Source organism: Manacus vitellinus, unplaced genomic scaffold, assembly GCF_001715985.3.
Source record: "Manacus vitellinus isolate BGI_N305 unplaced genomic scaffold, ASM171598v3 scaffold_2_pilon, whole genome shotgun sequence".
Classification (NCBI taxonomy): Eukaryota; Metazoa; Chordata; class Aves; order Passeriformes; family Pipridae; genus Manacus; species Manacus vitellinus.
Window position 1 is genome coordinate 31537528 of NW_021940208.1, and position 21292 is coordinate 31558819.

Consider the following 21292-nt stretch of genomic DNA (forward strand, 5'->3'; position numbering starts at 1 on the left):
TGAAAATGTATGAAAAGCTGTAAAAGAAGAATTTGAGTTACATGCAAGAGGTGTTTCAAAGTAGGTTACAGGAGGATATTTTTGTATAGTACTTAAAACAACTGGAAGAAGTAATGAGAGTTAATTCAGTCCTGGATCTGATAGCGATCAGGAAAAAAGAGATACTAGATCCAGAATTAAGACCTTATGACTGTACAAATCTTCTGGTTTCATAGAAAGACCAGAAAAAATATATCGTGAAAATCACTGATGGGAAGGTAATGAGTTTGAAGAGTAATAGCAGATAACTGGTTCAGCAGTAACATTACGATAGACTATGAGAAAGATTCTGCTGTAAATAAATGTTTAGTGAAGTATAAAGTAGGTGAAAATAAAACAGAATTGGAAATGGGAACTTTAAACTTGCCATCATGCAAAGATAAACTGAAGGAGAGCTTGGACCATATGATGCTGTCTAAGGGAGCCTAATTATTGACTTAGTATCATTTGGGTAATATATTCTGAAAACGTGTCAGACTTTTAAAGAAACACTAGAAAGCAGATTTTTCTCAAGTTTCTCGAGTGTTTAATTTTTTCTTTGTTTCCAGTAGAATACTACTGAATAAAAGGAAATCTAAGACCACTGTCTACAAATCAGAACATTTATTTGAAAAGATAGTTGAAGAGGCAGCTAACAGAAATGGTAATGGAAAGTATAGAAAAGTACCTGAAGATATGAAGGGGTCCAGATTCTGTACCCCAGTTCTGTCCACGGGAGTTAGCACAAGGTAGCCAAGATCCACTCGTACTCACAGGCTGAGAGTTTGCCTGCCATGGGGAAGTCACAGTCAACCCTTGTCTGCCCTTCTCCCATGCCAACAGCTCAAATCCTTTGCACAGGTCTGGTAACAGGTTCATAAGAAGGCACTCTACCAGTTTTTGATGGCATTTAACTTCTTGGATCACATCTGTACTAGAAAACAAAATGCTCCACAACCCAGTCAAGAGTCATTAGCAAATTACAGCTCACATTTGCCTGGCTAACCCATTTGCTCTCTTGAGCCAGGGTGGCCTTGTTCATACTGCCTATAAGAAGACTCCCTAACCCACGCTATTCCCCACATCCTGCAGTGTCTTACCTGAGTGCTTGCTGGCCTAGGTGAGAAGCATACCAAAGAGCAGGCTAACAGCTAAATGGCGTGGATTATCATATGATGGAGCTCAAGCATGTGCCTGAGCCCTGTTTAGCTCAGTAACACAGATGTAATCTTATGCGCTACATCCAGTTGACAATAATTACAACTGTACTAGCCTGCTCTAAATCAAAAATGCAATGGCATGAAAACCAGTAATCTATAGGTATCTTTCAGACCATAAATGTCAATGAACGTATTAAGTTTGGGTATAATGTGTGACAATTAAAAGGGAAGAAAGCATAAAAAATCTAATAAAATAAAACCTGGTAAATTAAGAAAGTCAGAGGAGGACAATAAAAGGAAAAACAGTACTTGACTGATGTAAAAGCATTTAAAATTGAAACTGTAAAGCCAGTTAGATGAGTGAATATTCTTATCAAGATAAGCAAGGTTACAATAAAGAAGTCAGTATAGGACCACTTGGGTAAATGGATTTACTTCATTATTAAAATGAAGTTTGGGTCCCACCTGTGTGGACCTCCTTGTAGGATAAAAGCCTGAAATATAATGCATTAATGCTTATAGCATTTTATTCTGAGACTTTCAAGAAGGATCTAATGCTGAAGTGGACATGCTTCAATATAAAATAGTCACCTCATCATGCACATGATGGGATAAGGATTCTACTGAATATTTATACAGTTTTCAAAGAAGGATATGCAATAATGTCTTGGGATTAGCGTAATCTCTGTACTACCTGGACAGTTTTTCAGCATGTGATATAATTACTATTAGGTTCCAGGTCATATTTTGACCAGTTAGTTTCATGATAACTTCTAGTTTTATAGGTTGTAGAAAACTTTGTGCAGAAAAAACTGCACAAAAAGAAAAAATAAATTTACATTCATAGACTACTTTGTGACCTGAGATTAACATCTTCAATCCGAAGACAGAAAATAAAAAAGAAAAGGAAAATGTGGCAAGTCAGACAATGTTGGAATATGATCTGTTAGGGTTCAGTTGAGTATTATCTTTTAAGTCACTCAGAGGTAAAGAGAGGAAATAAACTGCTCAGATAAAAACAACATGCAGATTCTGAAAAGGTATCAGCTACTCCGGTGGGTGCTGACAACATAAAGGACATAAATGAAATAAAATGGGCAAACTTTTAGGATGCTATAAATCAAACAAAAATAGCCAGAGTTTGAGAAGTAAAATTGGAAGTAGGTGTTTGGAAACAGTTCTTAATAGGAAATTATTCTTAATGGAACACTGATAAGAAAATAGACCATCCTAACAACTATTCAGCATAAATTTTCCTGTTAATTTAGTATTTGGAGAAGCAGTCCTGCAGAAACGCAGGCAGCTTTTCTGGAGGAACTAAGTGGCTATTCTGGCTTTACTGTATTGCCATCAACCAGATATGCAGCACAGTAGGGAACTATGTTAGGAAAAATCACTTCTGTAGTCTGAATGTACAATTCTGTACCTTTGGCTTGCTTTGACATCAGTAGGAACATATTTTTGCCGATAATAGAAACTACATTTGAAAAAGCAAGAGAATGTCAATGAAGAATATAAGAAAGTAGAATTATATAGATGAAGAATAACATAGAGCAAATCTGTCACATATATTACATACCTAGCTGAAACAAAGAAGTATTCTTTCTTATAATGATCTTGTAATTTGGAAATGCAAGTGAATTATATAAAATTATAATACTGGGATGCCCCTGAGTATAGTTTTAGAAAATTACATGAAACATCCAAACAAAATACTTGAAGTTATCCACTTCTCTCTGAGTACATTACATATTCTAAACCTAATGTCTGAACTACCAGAACTGGTAGTTCCTGTTTTGAGGAAAAGAGTAGTTTGAAGACTTCTGCAAAAAGACATTCTGAAAAATCTTATGGCAGATACTGCAGGTACAACTGTCTGCTAGAGAAGTTTTCATAGACTGCTTCTCCCTTCATGGTGAATACACTCTGTGCCCATCACTCCTGCTTAAATAATCATTTGCTGGGGGATTGCCTCTCTATGTTTCCTGAGGAAGTGGGGGGACATAGTTTGTAAGAGCTGCTGGAAGCTAAGTTGGAGTATGGAAAGGAGAAAATAACTGCATTCAGAAGTTTGGCTGAAGGGGTAGAGGCTTTTCTGGAGGTGGAGATTGGGTGTCTCTGAGCAGGAGTGCAGTGCTGCTGGGAGCCCTTCAGCCTATGTACTCAGTCTATTGAGAGTACACCTAGGCATCATGCACATTTTGCAGATGGATAGATTAACTAGATTACAAAGAACAACTACTAAATTTCAGGAATTCATTGTGAAAGTAACCTATGACTAAACTATATGAATATTAAAAAGCAAAACCAAACTGTAGAAACCACTTCTGAGAAGAACTTTCACATGTGACTATGGTATAGTTCCGTGGTCTGCACAAGTGAAGTAGAGCAAAGAAGCAGAAAATCTGGGCTAAATTTCATAAACTGCTGTGCAGTTTATCACTTCCTTTTATTTTCCCCCCTTTTTTCCAAGCACATAATTTGAAGATTCCTGGGATAAACTATTTGTGATAAAAAAAAGTAAAGAAACTAGATTCTCTAAAGGCAGACATTTGGTAAAAAATGTGAAGACAGGTCACCACTGCAGAATTGATCTGTTATTTTCAGACATCCTTTGTTTTACTTTTCTTGGTCCAGAATATTTCCTCTTTATTTTGGCAAAACTCATTGAAAACAATGTAAAGCATGACATACCTTTACCACAAACAAGTAACTGTGTAATCATCAAAGAGAGACTCCATAGCATACTTCAACTAGCAACAACCTTCTAACTCTATTTCAGCAGACATTACCTTTTTTGAGACAATAGAGAGAGATACAGGCTTTGAGTCAAATCTCCCTTCTGTTATGCTTGATTCTCAGTGAAAAACTAGATTTATGCCTGTCTGTCCATCCATCTATCTGTCTGCTTATTTATTAAGAATAGCATAATTCTTGTTTTAGCTATTAACTGTAAAACTAAGAAGATATAAACGAAATCCCTGTTTTATCCAGTTCTTTGAAGAAAAGGAAAAAGTAAGAAAAAGTTACTTACTCTAGATTCAAAGAAAATTGTTATTACTCATTTCCAGAAAAGTTACTGAGATATAAAGATGTATTTTTTTCAAGAGTCTGTGGGGCCTACTGCTCTACAGTAATTGTAAAATTTCAAGTAATGTTGATACTGCCATTTACAGATGAAGCAAAATCAAAGAACACTCATGCAAAATGGCCAGAGTAAAAGTCAGTGAATAAAATTGTTTTATTTGTGTTAAAATAAAGTCTGAAAAAGGAAAATTATTTCAATTTTCATGTAGAGGAGAATCCATAGAAGAACAAGAGTGAAAACATTCTTGGAAAGCAAGATTTATAAGGCATGTTTCAAAAGAGTTGTATTTGTTTAGTCAAGAGCAGACTGGGGAAAATAATATGACATCTGAAGATCATTGTGAAGAAGATGGTCACCAATTGTCTTTTGTATCCAGTTGTGGAAGAACAATAAAAAAATTATCTTAGTTTGCAGTCAAAAATAACAGGCTACATATTTGGAAAATCCTTCTAAGTACAAGGACAGTTAAAAACTGGAACCAACCTATCTGTCATTGATGCAGCATCTTCCTCACTGGCAATTTAGAATGGATTAGACAAAAAGTTTCTGTCATCAAAATGCTCTTACACTTATCTTCTTTTATAACTGTTGGCTCCACACAATAAATAATCTGGAATATTAAGAAGTAATTTGAAAAATAAGTTGGAATGTGGAGATGAAATCGGATAGTCCAAACGCATGATAAATCATCATAAATGCAGGTATCATTTTTTTTTTTTGCTGAAAGATGTATTCTTGAATTTTGTATGCCTTTGTATATTTTAATTTTCACTTATTTAAATTTTAAAATTCATATACATATAATTTCTATTTACAGTTCATCAATAAGGATAAAGCATGTTACCTGTTCATACAAGCAGTGCTATTGTTCTCCTTACACTGCTTGGTTCTCTGGTCAGGAAGCTGGTCAATACCCTTTTTTCTTGGCTTCTAATTCTATCTAGCACACACTCCTCAGGTATGTATACCTTTGTAGGTATTACAGGGAAATATTCTGAATTCAAAACACATATAGTTTCTTTTAAGTCAGATATAGATGACTAGGGTTTATTATTTGACAGAATATCTGAAAAAGTCTGATTCCTAAACAAAACCAGAACTTTGATGGTGAATTTTACTTTCTGTGGTTAATGGACTATTTTTACAGTGATAAATAAAGTCTGTTAGTAATAAAAATGAAACCTAGTATCTATGCTGTGATAATGGAACCCTAAAGTGAAATTAGTTAGTGATATTAGAAAATATCACTTGCATTTCTGCTCCAAACCTCAAGTTATTTTATTTTTCTGTACTAAAAAACAACATTAAAGAAAATGTATGGTACATGTTACCAACATTCATGGCCTTGATTAAAACAGGAATAATCCATGTATATGCTTTTGTTAGAGCATAAAATATATAACATAAGAGCAAGAATATTGAAGGAATGAGGATCATTTGACTATTCAGAATACTGACAGAATTCAGTCTATTCAGAATACTGGCTAGCATGTCTGTGCTTTCTAAGAATTCTGTTAGGTGCTTAAGGACTTATGTGTTCATATCAAACAGTAATTAAAGTCTTCAAATTAAAGTGTTTATCTTCTAGTGGTTTTTCTTGTATTGGGTCTGTGACAGGAAAGGCTGTGAACGTTTGCAAATGGACTTTTTATTGTACCCTCACCCCTCAAATTGTGTTAGAAACATTTCAATTATTAGAAGCAGCTGTATTAAAAATGTGAATTGTGTACAGAGAATCAAGTAGCTTTCACTCAGTTAACATCCCAGAGAGGAAGATTAAATAAGAAAAGTAGCACCCCTTCACTTTTGTAGCTTGTTGTGTCTTGTTAACTGGATAAGGAACCAAGGGGTTCCAGTATAACTTTTCTATTTAATACTACACTTGAATCATTTAGATTTACCTGGCTTTGGTTTATGGTTTGGTTTTGGTTGTTTTTTTGGTTGTTTGTTTGCTTGCTTGTTTTTGTTTGGTTAGTTTTTTGTTTTTGTTTTTTTTTTTTTTGTTTGGTTGTTTTTTTAAAGTAGGAAGCATCTGCTTATGATATTTGAGAATTAACTTACAAAGAGACCACCAAAGTCTTACAACCTTTATAATACAAGCTGATCTGGAGAAAGATTGTTGTAAACTTGAATAGAATTATTCAAGAATATGAGTTACATACCACTGCATCTTTATAGTAATGCAGTTTATATAGAAGAAAAACAGTATAGGTGAGAGAAGTTTTTGGAGGAACATGTCCAGCAAATAACTTTAGAATGTTTAACTGACACTTTTTTACAAGCATAGGAAAACATAATTCCTGGATAGAAGTGAATACTGCTTTAAAAAGGCCTCTGAAAGTTATGTGACTTGACTTCTCATGACAGTCGAAGAAGTAACTTACGATCGAAGATGCTTCATGAAGAAAGAATAATGGTTCTAAATTGCAAAATGCCTTGATCAATTGAACAAATGGAGAAAAATGAAAAAATACTAAGACTCCTTTTACTTACAATTGAAACCTCAGGTTATCTGGTTTTACTTGTGACAACTTGCTTCTCAACATGTATATTAACTTAATAGTTACTGTGAACGAACATTCATTTTTACAGTTGAAAATGCAAACTATATTTTAAGCTTTCCCATTTAATATTTTATTGAACAGTTTAAAAAAAATTGACTGACTACAGAGAGTATTTACTTAACCAGAGGGGATTTATTATGATGAGAAATTTAGTTTTTCTGCATATCTTCAGAGGCCTGGCACAACTACTACAGAAATCAATCCCCAGCAAGGTGCCTGGGTCTCTTTTGGATAGTATGAATACTCAGAAACATACAGAGTTAATAATATAGAAGGATCTAACCCCCATTTTCAAAGGTGTTAATGAAATTATAATTTAATAATTTAAAAAATATTATTTACAGATTAAATAAGGACATTCAGAAACAGTAAGAATAATTAAAGTGTGGTTAGGAATAAAAAATATATGCACTTTGATTAAGTGTGGTAAACAGCACATATAAGGAAACTGGAATGATATAATATTTATTTAACTTGGCAGGAGAATCTATGATTGGAGGTAGAATTGGGAAAACATGGTGTGCAGTTATTCTGAGTTATTCTGTTTTAGCAGATTTAATAATGTAATGTAATCCCCATATTTAATGTAACCACAATTGGACTGAACAAAGTAGTACAAACTCTACATCAGAAAGAGATAGGTTGGAAAGTGTAAACGTTAGTGTTTAGGAGTGTGGATAATTTTTGTCCAGTTTTGAGAAATAGATAAGAAAACATCATAATTATGAAAATATTTTATTTAGAAAACTAGAAATTGCATTTATTGTAGTTTTGGGCTCTCCAGACTAACAGTGTGAGGTACAGCAACAGTATAAAGAAGTAGTTACTTTATTAATGCAGTTTTTGTGTTACTTTGTATAGCCTGGTTTTCCACTCAAGTTGGCCAAAGCACAGAGTTATTTTAATTGCCCAGTTTCTACAAAGAACATTAATAACTCATCTGGGATGCTTTTGGATGCTTCTTTGAGTGGTTGTGTAGATGGATTTCATTGCTGGTGTGCATGTGTCCCTAGAGTGCAAGGACAAATTATTTGGATAAGCAGAGTCCATTAAATGGTATCAGCAGACTACTACTTGAAGCACCTTCATGTCCACTGTCCTCAGGGCATTAAATAGCCATGTGAGTACAACCATTGATGATTTCATTATTTTCATCATACCACAGAGATGGAAATAATGCAGTACATGCACTGTGTGATTTACTTAACTTTATTTGTGATAGTATAATTAATTTCATGGAGTAAATTAAGTCCCCTTATGACCATTAGCAAAATATAGTTTGAGTTAACATACTAGATATATCTCTTTATATATGGATAAAGGAGTCATAGGTTACTGGGGTTTAAGATTTCCCTTAATGTGATTCTTTGGAGAGCAAGATATCCCATAGTAACATTTCCTCTTTCCAAGAGGAAACATACAGCAGGGGAGGGAGAGACCTCCTTCTTAAACAGTCCCTTAAACAGAAATCAATTGGTTGCTAAATTCCACGAGTAAAGCTATAGTTATGATTTAAGACAGTCTCTCTTATTCAGTGTCCTAAAACCTGTGATTCTGATCTTCTGGGACATATCCAGTATCAGGGTCCACTTGTATTGGCAGAGAAGACTGATGGAGGCAAGAAGAATGTGATTCTCAACACAAGTTGCTGCCCAGGCATGTAGCAAGGGATGAAAGATTCATCAGCAATATGGCATGTCTTTGATATGTGTATTTTAGAGTCCAGGTCCTAAAAAGATCAATTTTATTACTTGCATACCCTGGCATTCCCTGCAGGGGCCTTGATAGTGACTGGCTTTGTGTTAAGTGCTTTATGTATTTATAGCCCTGATAATAGCAATTTTCTTTGTATTTCAGTACCATGTCATACCTAGTGCTGAGTGACTTGCTGGCCCCGTGGCTTTTCTCTCTTTTATTCTATAACAAGCTATCTAGCTTATTAGAAACAATAAACACCAGAAATAGGTTCCCTTCTATGACTGATTGCAGAAGCAAATGTACCATTACAAATCAGTGACAGGGCCTTCTGTCTCTACAACTTTACCGAAAGGGTGAGGGGGCTGGCAGTTCTGTGTCAACTATTGGTGCCTCAGCAATTTCATTTGGTATTTCAAATTCAGTCTGGAGTAGTATCCATAATCTTCTAACCAATCACTAATCCTCAGGGATTTTGAACTGCCAGCCTGCAAGATGTCTATTTTTACATAGGGATCCATGCAGCAGAGAAAAGACCTTGGATTCCTCATAGGAACTCTAGATTATATTACAGAGTGCTACTCTTCAGTCTTTGTTGTGAAACAAGCAGGAATTTTCTGTTGACTTTGTGTTTGCGATGCCTCCTCCCAGAAAAAGTAGCCATCATCACAGCCTGCCTCAGAAGATAAAGGATTGAGGTGTAGTACCACAACAGATCACTGATTCAGTTCACACAAGTCTAAAACTATATGATCAACAGTTCTCAGACTTACAAAAACAACATTGATTTAAAACACTTGGTTATGGTTTTGCTGTTATACATCATGTTATATAGAGCTTTTTACTTCCCAGAGGAGAGATCCTAGACAGCAACAGATCCACTAAATCAGCTTGTAGGTCATCTTTTAAGATCAGTGAAAACATCTCAGCAATTATAGTCTCTCCCAAAACATTTTGTACTTTATCTACATTGTGCACAAAATTGATTAAAAACACAGCCTTGCAATGACCTGGTACATGCTGCATCAGATGTCTGGGGTACATAAAGAAGTCCTTTCCTCATTAAACTTTGAACAAATGACACTTATTACAGTGTCACCTTCATACCTCAAATTACCAAGGGTCTGGGTGACAGAGAGAGGGATTTGCTCCCATTCAAAATCTCTGGGATGTTCAGGAGATGCTTTCTCTCCGTATAATTATTTCAGTCAGTGCCCTCTGTCTTGAACAGAAAGTAAATTTGGGTTTGTTTTTCAGGGACTTCCCAAACGAGTGCCGATAGTTAGTGTGATAATTAATTATCTATTTGTCAACAAGCCATTGAGGGGCAAGAACTTTCATGTGACATATGGCTCTGAGTTAAACCAGTCAGAACCAGGCAACATTTGGGATTAGGGCCGATAATGTTAGAGGCTCTCGAGCATTTCTAACCTTCAGCATATCTAACCATCGTAGCAGGGAGTCAACAGGACTGACCTGTCTTCCAGAGTTATGTTTTTCAAAGGGGGACTTTTAAATGTGTGCTTGTTCATAACAGATACAAATAGGTGTCTGTTCTAACTAGAGGGATGCTGAGAGCTCCTGACAAAATGTTTTGTTTACCTGTTTAATAATATGGGCTTTGCGTGCCTTTTTTTGTTTGTTTTTTGCCTTTCTTTGTGTCTTGTGAAACTTTCAGTACATTCTCTTTACCTGCTTAGCCAGACATACTCTTCTGAAATAATAATCAGATCCTGCAGCCAAACCCAGTAGGATTATAGCTGATAGACTGGGCGTTGCTTAGGTGAAATCTGCTGACAGAAACTATTTTGCAACAGTACAGATCATTTTGTGTCTAATAGAGTCACTTTAACTAGAGTTACTCACAAACCTAAATGAAAAGACTTTCTGTTTGAGTATCTTGGCATCATCGGTATCCCTTAACCTCTTCTACTTCAGTAGCATGGGGCTGTGCAATAGTTTTGACACTAAGTGGAGTTAACATATTTTCCCTCAAAGTCCATTTTTTCTGCAATAGCTGCTTATCTTCTGTAGAGCAGTACAATATACCTTACCTTGCAGTAAGATTTCTAAAAGGGTGTTGTTTATATTTTTACCTAAGAATGGAGACCTCTCTTACCTATCTGTATAATTCTTTACTAATAGAAACTGGGCTTTCCTGCCTGCTTGAGAAATATTTCTGTGCCTTGTAAAACACATAGTAGAGAAAATGGGAGTATACTGCATGGGTATATATGACTCTCCTACTGAAATAATAGGAAACTCTCAAAAGCTTCTGCTGGTTTTATTATGATGTTAATTGTGTCCACTTAGAGTCTCCTGGCAAACTCAAAAAACAATGCCTTTCTCCTTTAGAGGAGGCTTGAACTACTTTGTCTTCAGTTTTCTGCTTCATATTTTAGATAGAGTTTACATTGCTTCCTTGAGCTTTAGTTATTAGCAAGTAATTTGCTTTGAATGGGGCTGATTTATGTGGATTGGCAAATTTTCTTATCTTTATTTCCACTCCCTACTATTTTTTTAGATTCTGCTTGCAGAAAGACCAGCAGGGTTTTAAGAGCACAATATGCACAACTGCATCTTTTCCTCTAATGCATCTTCCCTAACAGTGGAAAAGAATGGCTCTGTCAGAATGTGCTCATCTAAGCTTCCAGTTCTCAAGATCTTGGAAGGACTTCTTTGCAATAGCAGCTTCAGCATCTGCCACAGATAGCAGGCAAACTGGTGGTTTATTGGCAGACCTAAGAAGAAATAGATTTCCAGACCAGGGGCAATGGAGTCTTCTTCAGACTGTAATTACAGCACCCCTCTAACAAATACCAAAATTTGCTTCTTCAAAATAGCAATAGATGTTTTAAAATCACAGACAAAAAGTATGGACAGGAACCAACTTTTCACCTTCTCTATCAATAAATAAATGAGGGTGCTTCAGAGGACACTAGCAGTAGGCATGTTCAAAGCAAATAATACAATAAATTATATTAGCTTACATGTTCATGGGTAATATACTCACAACATTATGTAACTAAAGACAGTATGGATTAAAGAAGTTCTCATTGATCTAAGGAGAGACTGCACAAGACCCTGGCAGAGAGATCTAGTAAAGGTCACTAACTAGACAAACCACATCAGGTTCAGGAAACCCTCCAAGGTAAAACAAAGTTGGATGCTGGAACCTATGGGCATTATCAAATGTGCTTGTCCTGGGCCTGCTGTTCACTGAGAGAATATTTGGATAAGAATTGGCTTATGACAGCTGTTGTAGATAGGTAAATGGGCCAAGTGTATGCCTGGCCTGAACCAGTCTGACCTCTCTAGTATTCTTAAAGTAATGTTTATTTATGCATCTTGACCTACTCACAGTCTTTGCAAAAATGAAACAAAATACTTTTAGGACCTTGCCCTCTTTAAAATTCAATCAACTATAGTCAATCTCAGTCATTCTCATTCCTTTTACTGCACACTCAGCTTTGCTAACTTCATAGTCCGTAGTATTTCAAAGATTTTATAACATGTTAATGAAATGCCTCTACTTCTCCTCTTTTTCCTCACTTAATTTTGCCTTCACCTAAACCAAAATTTCTTCTTTTTCATCTCTCTAGAAACTTGTTGTTACCATTGTAATTCTGAGTAGTGACTTGTTCCTTATGCTGGCCTTCAGATTTTCTTTATTTCAAAGAAATCTTTGAGCCTGCCAAAGAGAACAGCAAGAAAATTAATAAAAAATCTGTGGGATAGTGTTGTTTCCATCACAGTAATTTGGGAAGAGGAATTTCATTCTGATCCTTGTAAAGTGAATAAATCAAATCCACAGATCTATTCCAAAATACAGCAAGCCAGGATCAAAGCCTTTGGACATTCTCAGAAATAACTTTCCTTCTCTTCCTTTAAACTTAGGAAGTTGTCCTGACAGCTTATCCTCCTAAGTCACTAAGTAAGAACAAGGAAATTTAATGGGAAGTCTCTATTTTTAGCAGAGATTAAGGTGGTCAATGCTTATGTTCAGTTCCCTGGTTAACCAGAAGTCCTTCCAATTTTCAGTAGATAGGCATAGGTGCAGCTAGAGCTTGGGGAGGGGAAGAATGGATGGAGGAACAGGGCAGGATCTAGAACTCACCATAGTATCCTTTTAACCTGTGCCTCCTGCTTCTGGTAAATCTGCACCTGAACAGCCAGTGCACTGAAAAAAAAACCCTATCCTGTTTGTTTTCTTATTTCTACCACCTCAGGTGTTGAGGAAATGAAGGCAAACCTCTGTGCCAGGGCTCTGTCTCTTTAACTTTGTATGTACACCGACAGGCACAGTAGGAACCCATTCTGGTTTGAACATACTGTAGTGTAAATGGCTGACAAAAAAAGAAAGGAAGGAATTCACATTTTCGGTTCCTTTTGTGGCCTCCTGGAATGATTAATATGTCTTTAATGAATTCTATACGTATGCTTTATTTAAATTAAATGTTGTTTTTTTAACAAGACTGCTTAATTATGAAAGTAGGGAGCCAGTATTAAAGTTAAATTTACTATAGTATTTTAAAATAACACAATAATACTGAGTTGCACGGTTTTTTATGCCAAAGTTTTAGATAAAGTCAAACCGCTGAAGGGGTGGAAGTCACTGGCAGAGCAGTTGGAACTATAACCTGCAGAATGTGGAACCTGCTTCTGATAGCTTTTCCTTTTCTCTTTTAATCCAGTTTATGTTAATGACTAGTATGTTCAAAGTTGAAAAATCCACTGGGAGATGAAAAAGCAGGTAATGTCATTTGTTCTCTTCAGGTCCATGAATGAAATCTGTAAGAGGGTGAGATGTACTAGTTCCAAAGTCTTGAAGGTTGTGCTAGCCAGAAACAATCATTTAAGTTCACGAACTAGCAGTGATCAGTTCTTGCTGAATGAATCTGTTTTCAATGCAGCATGTTCTGATAACTTTTTTTTTCTTAAATGTTATGTACATTTATGGTTATTTAATTTAACTGATAAAAAATGAAGGGCTCTTTATTACATTTGGATTGAATTCCATTTTCCATCTACACACACACTTTTATAAATTATAATTGGAAGACCAAGTCATAGTAAAGAGAAGCCATTAATTTTATATTATAAAATGTAAAGATTAAGAATCACAAGTTCATTATATAGATGGTTAAATAAAAATTGTACAGGCATGAAATCACAATCTGGATAGCAAAAAGAATCATATTTTGTATAGGGGATATATTTAGTTGAATAAGGGCCTTTAAAATAAAAAAAAAAAAAGGAAATGTAAAACCAGACCAAAATAGGCTTACTAAGACAAAGCTCTTATCCTTTCTGTTTTAGCTAGAATTGATAATTGAACTCAGGGACACAAACCAATTCATCCAGTCTGCTTATAACATGCACTTGTAGTTCTGGGTCCTAAACAAACACAATATGGGCCTTGCAAGTGCTTTAGAAAGCCCTGGTTAATAATCAGTTGTCCAGGAGTCCCCTCTGACCCGCACAGGCCCTCCTTCGTTTTAGAACAAAACCCCAGCAGCTGTTGCTTATATGAGCCATCGTGGTGCAGAAAGTGCAACCCTTTGCTGCTGCTGCCACCGCCTCCCTCGGTTTCCTCACTGTGTGTAGGGAGAGAAACCTGCATCTGCAAATTACATTCAGAGCAAATCAAAGAAAGCTGGGCAGCTGAGTTACTGAGACCTGCCTCAGAATAAGGTAGAAGGAGATGATCTAGGGTTAGATGACCCTGACTATCAACTGTGTTACCTTGACAAATAGTAATTGCTTGACAATTGCTCTAGGGTTGGAAAACATATATTATCATGTTCATGCTGTATCCACTGATAGGGATTGTTTTCATTACACATACTGGATATTTCTAACTCCACTGAACCTACTGATATATGAAAACAGATAAGTTCAAATTAGAGGTCTCGAACTTGAAAGTCTGAAACTTGAAAGTCTCTCCTTTGTTCGAGTTATTCCTTTTGGCTGGCGGATGTCTGTCTTTGACTCAAGAATCGGTCTATGTCCAGCATCTACAGTGGTCTTTGGAATGCTTTTTTCTTTTTTTTTTTTTTTTGAATGCTGTCTTTGTTGGAACTGGAGAAGTTTCAGTGAAAGAATATCTCGGTTTTGTGCTTTGTGAATGCTATTGTAATAATTATTTCCTTGTATAGGTTTCAGCATTAAGGCTGTTGAACACATTAAAGAGCAGTCCACACTCACAGCTCAGTATTTAAGGCATATGCAGAAGTTCAGCAATAATTACATATTTTATACAGTGTAAGAACTTAAATTTTTTGGTCTGTACTGTAACAGAACTTCCTTTTGAACTACTGCCTACAGTTACTGTTTTCTCCCCTTTCAGCAAAAGTTTTAGTGATAATATGAACATGAGCCTCTTTCAGTTGAAAACAATTTTATTTTATTTGAAATAAAGTATTCCTTTTTCTGAAAAGTTGCTGGGACTCTCCCTGTAATAATATCTTCTTATGCTTTTCCTTATTCCTTAACCCATCTGCTTAAGTATCAAGAAACTTCTCAGTTCAGGAAAGGCTGTAGAGAAATACACAGGATTATAGGAAATTTTGGGGAGTATAAATCGCTAAAAGAAAGGAAGGGTAGGCAGTATGCGATGTATAGCACTCATGTGGTTAGAGAGGTGTATGCTCGCTGCATTAAAGGAAAGGCAGCAGGAGTCTGTCAGAGGTCAATACATAGTCACTCATGACCTCAGGGGCATAGACAGGTAGAATCCTTGTGACATGATTTGCAAGAGAATGTGTGGGCTTTGATTCATTCATTTACACACCATCAGAAAGTAGATAGGAGACTGCTTTCTTATTTGATGAAGACTTCAGTCATCCAACTCAATATCTTCCATTAAACTTCTTATCTCTCCCTCCATTTTCATGTGCCTCTTGCGTGTTTCCAGCAGGCTCTCCCTTTAGAAGGATGACTCTTATGCATGAGAAAAGGAGAATTTTGCTACTACCTGTAAATTTTTTGTCATATGACACAACCTGTCATGATTTTAATTCTTACTTTCAAATGAAGTATCTGCCAGTCTATATGTTGAAACTGTGTATTATTAACAACTAAAATTGTAATACCTAGGTGTAACATACAGCTTTTTATCTATAGACCTCAAGCTTCTTTTAAGCCTGGAATGAGATTTTACTCCTTGTAAAACTCTCAGAGCTCAAGTAGAAGTGGCTGAGGCAAGATTAAACAGGATTTATACCTTCTCGCTGCTGGGCCTCTTGACAGCCCTTCTAGCCTCCAAGTGCCACTGACTCAGCCCAGCATTCATGCAGTGCTTTGTACTGACTCTTCCACTGCATCCAAAACTTCCCCTATTCCAACAGGAGGAGGCTCATGACTTCCTTCCATAGTTCCTCCAGGAGGATCCCTGGTGAGATATGAGGCTTTTAGTGCCCCTTCCCAGTTCAGGTCTTCATATCTAATGTGAAGAGTGTGGAAGACTGGTGAGGATTTCAGTCACTGTAATTTTGGGTTTCTTTTTTATGTGGGGATATGATACAACATGAGAACTCCTTTAAGAGAGATCTTCATAGCTGGATTAGCCTTTTGACATTCAGTAGTCACAGCTAACTAGGTGCCTTGCCTCAGGAACTGTTTCAGATTTTTCACTTATTTCAGATCTTACCTATTTTAGGCTTTTTATAACCCTAGGATGTGTGGTATTGGTGCATCCTATAAGCATTGTCTCTTAGATTCAGTGAGAGATGGAACAGTTTTAATTGTCCCTATCTTAAAATCAAAAAGCCAGTGGTGAAATTCTGAGTTGAGGACAGGATTATGGCCCTTGTTTAAACTCCCATTCCAAACCTTGGCCAAAACACCATCCATCTTCCACTCTGATGTAGATTTAACATCAGCAGTATGATTTAACTTGAAGTGTCTGTAAGACCAATAAGTAGCAATCTGCACTCAGATGGTAGGATAAAAGTGATTATATTCTTAGTGCGTTAATCAGTTCAGTTTATTTAGCGTGTTCAGGAAATTATCCTAAGTTGCTTAATTTCTTTTTTAATTTATTTACAGGTCTACTTTACCTGTAGTGCTGACCTATTGTGATAGTTGTTTTTATGACTTGCATCAAGTGTGAAGCATTCAAAGCCATGTGTCAAAGGTAAGTTATTTCAATAATATCGTTATTCATATATGTCCCTAAAAATATTGTGTGTTTTTTTGGGAGAAGTTTTTGTTGCTCAGTTGAAGGCTCAGCTTTGTTGATAAGTCACGGTCCTAGCTAAAGGATGTTATGAAGCAGTATGAACTCCTGCGGGGAGCTCTGAAAGAGATTTTCTCCCAGTGCTTGCCAATATACTGAGGAAGTGTGTGTACTGCACCAGCTTTTAAAATAGTGCAACCTGATCCTTTCTTTACAGCTCAAGGGGTGGGGGTGGAGAGCAGAGGTGAAAGAATAATAGTCCAGATCCTTCTTCCCATTTTGGGTCTGGTTTTCTCTATTGAGTGAAGAGAGCATTAATTGTGCATGACCATAATGAGAAGGTACCCTCTGCTCTCACCCTTCACATTTCTTATGACATAGGCCAGGTTTAATCTAGTCTGTGTTAGGAGAAACTAAATACACTTTACATTGTCATAATGAGCTTCCCCCTCATTTTCATTTTCCCTCACTGGTATGTAAATCGTTGCTTGTAAGGGATTGAAATTTGTAGGAGTTATGAAACCAAAGTGATTGCACTAATGTAGTTAGTTAGTCTGCAGTGTTTGTCACTCTGCTTAGTGTTGTAAAGCTAAGATGAAATGCACTTCAAATCAAAAGAGACTATCTAATATTTCTCCATCCAACTAATAAAAGTAAAATTGACAGATTAAAGAAATTACTAAACAAATCTTTTAAAACGAGGATGGACAATGTGCAAGTCAGGAAATTGTTTTGTTGAGAGTTTCACTTGTGGATAGGTTTTTAAAAGTTATCCAGATATAGGAGCTTATAGATTTAACTTGGAAAGACTACCAAAATTAATATTTAGTCAGTAGTTGTGACAGCCAATCAGTACACTGTCATACAGTGGAATCTTTGTGAAATTTACTGTTTTATAAGAAAAGATTTTCATGCAAATACCACATTCAGCCCAAAATGAGGATACTAAGAGTCCTGAAAAAGTACAGTGGTCTCGATATTCTGTTTTGATAGCTAGTGTTGCCTAGTTCTCAGCACATTTATTTTTTACTTCTTCATGCAGTCTAAAGGCATATTTCTCATCTGATGAACTACTACTGATTTCCTAATTTCCATTCCTCTTTTATAAAATATTTGTTTGTACCTGTAATCCATGCTGAGAGCACTTTTTTAATCTGTGCCAGGTGTATGTTATGTACACATTATGTACACATTTTGAAGTAATGCCCTGATTAGCTAATATCATCTATACTTACTCAGAATGTTAGCTGTACGTGTATAAAATATGAATGAAAACTAGTGCTTAAAAATATTCATAAATATATATTGCTTTTTATGAAGCATTAATGCCAAATTTGAAACTGTTCTATCACAGATCTATCAATATAGCTAGAGGATAAGACCCGGAATCCAGAAGTAGGTTTAAGAGAAGGAACTGAGGAAAGTAATACTGCTCATTTCCAAATATTAGAAATGAAACCTGCATAAAGGTTTGTCCAAGAATGCTATCAGTCTTCAGTTAGAAGGATCATGCCATCACTGGCTAACTGCTGAAGGAAGAGAGAGTTTTCTTTTCTTAACCACTTTCCACAAAACACCAGTTACTATAAAAGGATAGCTGGAGCTGTGCTGCTTTCTTCCTGTGCCCCAGGCTCCATTTTTTTAAACTTTTTTTTCTCCCCCCGGTATCTTATTCATTGTAAATAACTACTGCACTTTCCTGCTGTTAATAGTTTTGTCATATGGCTGCAACAACATAAAATGGACACTTTGGATAACATAAGAGCTGGGTAGAGGCTTCTAAAAAGCAGTAACTGGACTTGCAGTCTTGTTAGTTATGCATGGCTGCTGCTTGTTAAAGTGCTACTGTGCAGAAGCTGAAACACTGGAACTGCCTGCTTGCAGAACCAGGAAAACTATGCTGTCTGAATCAGTCAAACTTCCAAAGGCAAGTTAATAACACCCTTTACAAATAAAAAGATATAAATATGTTTAGAGTTTTAAAGGAAAGGTTTAGAAATCCATAACATTTTCTCTGGTCACCAGAGAAAACTGCTTGTTATCATCGGGAATTATGGGACTGCATTTTTTTAAAAGAACTGGTGGGTGAAGCACAGACTTAGATGGCAAAAAAAGTTAAAAAGTATCAGGCACCAAATGGTACAGTCAGAGTGGTCAGAGATACAACACTACAGCAGGAGTTGACTGATAATCTTTTTCAAGTGTGAAAAAGGAAAGGAATGGTCATTCAGATAATCATGTGCTAAACTACTCATTTATGTACTTCAAGTATCAAAAGAAAAGCATACTTAGATAAATTAATCGTAAGCAAATCTTATTTTTATAAACAAAAAAATTATCTTGATCTTGCAGACCTATAAAGCCTTCATACTCTAACATAAAAATAAATAAAACTATGTACTGTATATATTAAAATACAAGTTTCAACTTCCCAGTGAGTTAATACAAATTCACTTTTCTTTGAACTCTAGTAATCCAACTCTAATCTCCAATGCTTTTTGATAGTTAAACCAGTAAAAGCTATCAATATGAGAAGGTGTGTATGTGTGTGTGCATAGATTTATACACACACACATATATGTTCCCTTAATGGGTTAATTTAGGATATACATATGTAATACAGAGAAAGTATGCTGATATTTTAATTGCTGAACACCAATACTTTTACATGTGGAATATTGAATTGACATTTGTTTATCATCTTTGGGAATGTGACAGATCTATGGAACAACTAATACCAATTCAAGGCCAGAATTTGAGGGCACACAGAAACTTAGCTCATGGTGATGGGAGTTGGCTCCAGTTTCTATGCCTCAGTCAATTAAGCCACATCCCTGCCCAAGCTGCTTTGTCAATCCACCTAATACATCTACCCACCTTTTGTTTTCAGAAAACAGACAGTGTTGGGGCTTGCTTTCTACTGTTGCCACTTTGATTTCTCTCTGTGACAAGCTCCAGAGCCACGAAGGCAGCCTGGCAGCCAACACTCAAGCTCCAAGTGCGGCAGAAGTAGGGAGCCTGCAGGAGCCAGTCACAACTCTCTCGGGCACTGGCCAACCCATTGCCTGTAGAAGTTAGCATGCTTAAGTTGACATTGATCCCTCAAGGGACTAGCTACCAGCTAAACAAAACTGGAGCACAGGGCTAGCCAAGCATAGATTCTCTGTGACCTTGTGTCAGGTCCTGTCATCCTGTTGTAAAAGCCAGCTATGTTACCTCCTTGCCCTTTGAGACTCCCAGGGAATCCCCAAGTAAAATGGGGGGGAGGGGAATTATCTACATCTACATGTCTCTGGCCCAATCTTTAAAAAAAAAAAAACCAAACAAAAAATCAAGATGATAGAATGCTTTAAAAAGGCATATTGATTTCTTTTATGGAGGCTTACTACAATAAAGCAAGAATAATTTGGTCCGTTAATTATAGATAATGGAAAATGTGGTTAAAGAAGTGAGCATACTGTCATTGATGGTATTATGACTGTCGTATACAGCTAGGAAAGGCAGACATTCAAATATTACTGGTAGATAAGAATATTTAGAAGCCAGGAGTTCTATAAAGGCTATTAAATATGCTGAGGGTAGAAATCCTCATTTGCTTGTGCAGAGGAAATAGAGCAAAGATACACCACAGCAGAGAAAGCTAGCAGGACAAAGGAGATACTATTGACTCATTCCAGACTGCCGACTTAGCAGCTCAACTTTGTTTCCTTTTAACTTTTGTAACAGTAGGAGCTCAAAGCTTCTCAGTCTATTTTCTGCACAAATAGAAACACCCAGACTTCAAAAAGTAATACACTTTGAAGAAACCCAAACCATTAACACATTAAAAACTGTGTGTACTATTAAACAGGGCTTCATGGTTACTTGAATTTTGCAACAAGTAAATGCTGATGTTTTAGCAATAATTTTTACACTGCTGCATTCTGGCAGACAATTCTTGAGAAATATCAATGTGTGAAGCACTTTTTGTTGTTTTTAGTGTGATACAGTTTTATTGACTTTGCAGTGGGTAAGTACTGCTTCAATATTTTCACAGACTGAGTAAACACTACAGACACTTTTTCCCAACACAGTAGCATATTGCAACAAGTTTCTAACCCTATAACATTACACTTGTAACGCTGGGGAAAGCATACCATGTATGGAATTTAGGTTTTGTCCTCGGTACTTAAATCTATATCCCTTTAAAAAAAAAAACTTATTGTCCAGTCTGGACAATGGAGTGTCCAAGGCCATCAATATGACAGCTTCTACGCCGACGTTTTCCCTGTGCCAAAGTCACTTAAGGAGCATGTTTCCCGGCGAGAGACCGGCCCCCGCGTCCCGGCTCGCTCTCGGAGGGGTGTCCCGGACTCGAATCAGGGGTGTAACTTCACAGACACCCCACGCTTACAAATACGCTTCGTCTCTCCCACGAGAAATCGCTTCTCGGGCGTACAGTAAGCGCTTAAAACGTCAGAAAACGTCATAAACGCAAACTAATCGGCATCGTGTCAACCACACCGGTGCTGGGGCGTGTGAGTTGGATTTAACTTTCGAAGTGTTTAGTCTTGGGCTCGGCGGGGCTCCGCACGCCCCCCCTCTCCGT

The 21292-nt window shown here is 36.5% G+C and overlaps 1 long non-coding RNA gene across 1 annotated transcript; it reads left to right on the plus strand.

Moving 5' to 3' along the window:
- Nucleotides 1-4475: 4475 nt before the first annotated feature.
- LOC115307589 lies at nucleotides 4476-21232 on the plus strand. Its single transcript, XR_003915903.1, has 5 exons — nucleotides 4476-4967; nucleotides 5084-5224; nucleotides 7799-7950; nucleotides 16575-16662; nucleotides 20914-21232. It is a non-coding gene; the product is annotated as an uncharacterized LOC115307589 (long non-coding RNA).
- Nucleotides 21233-21292: the final 60 nt, after the last annotated feature.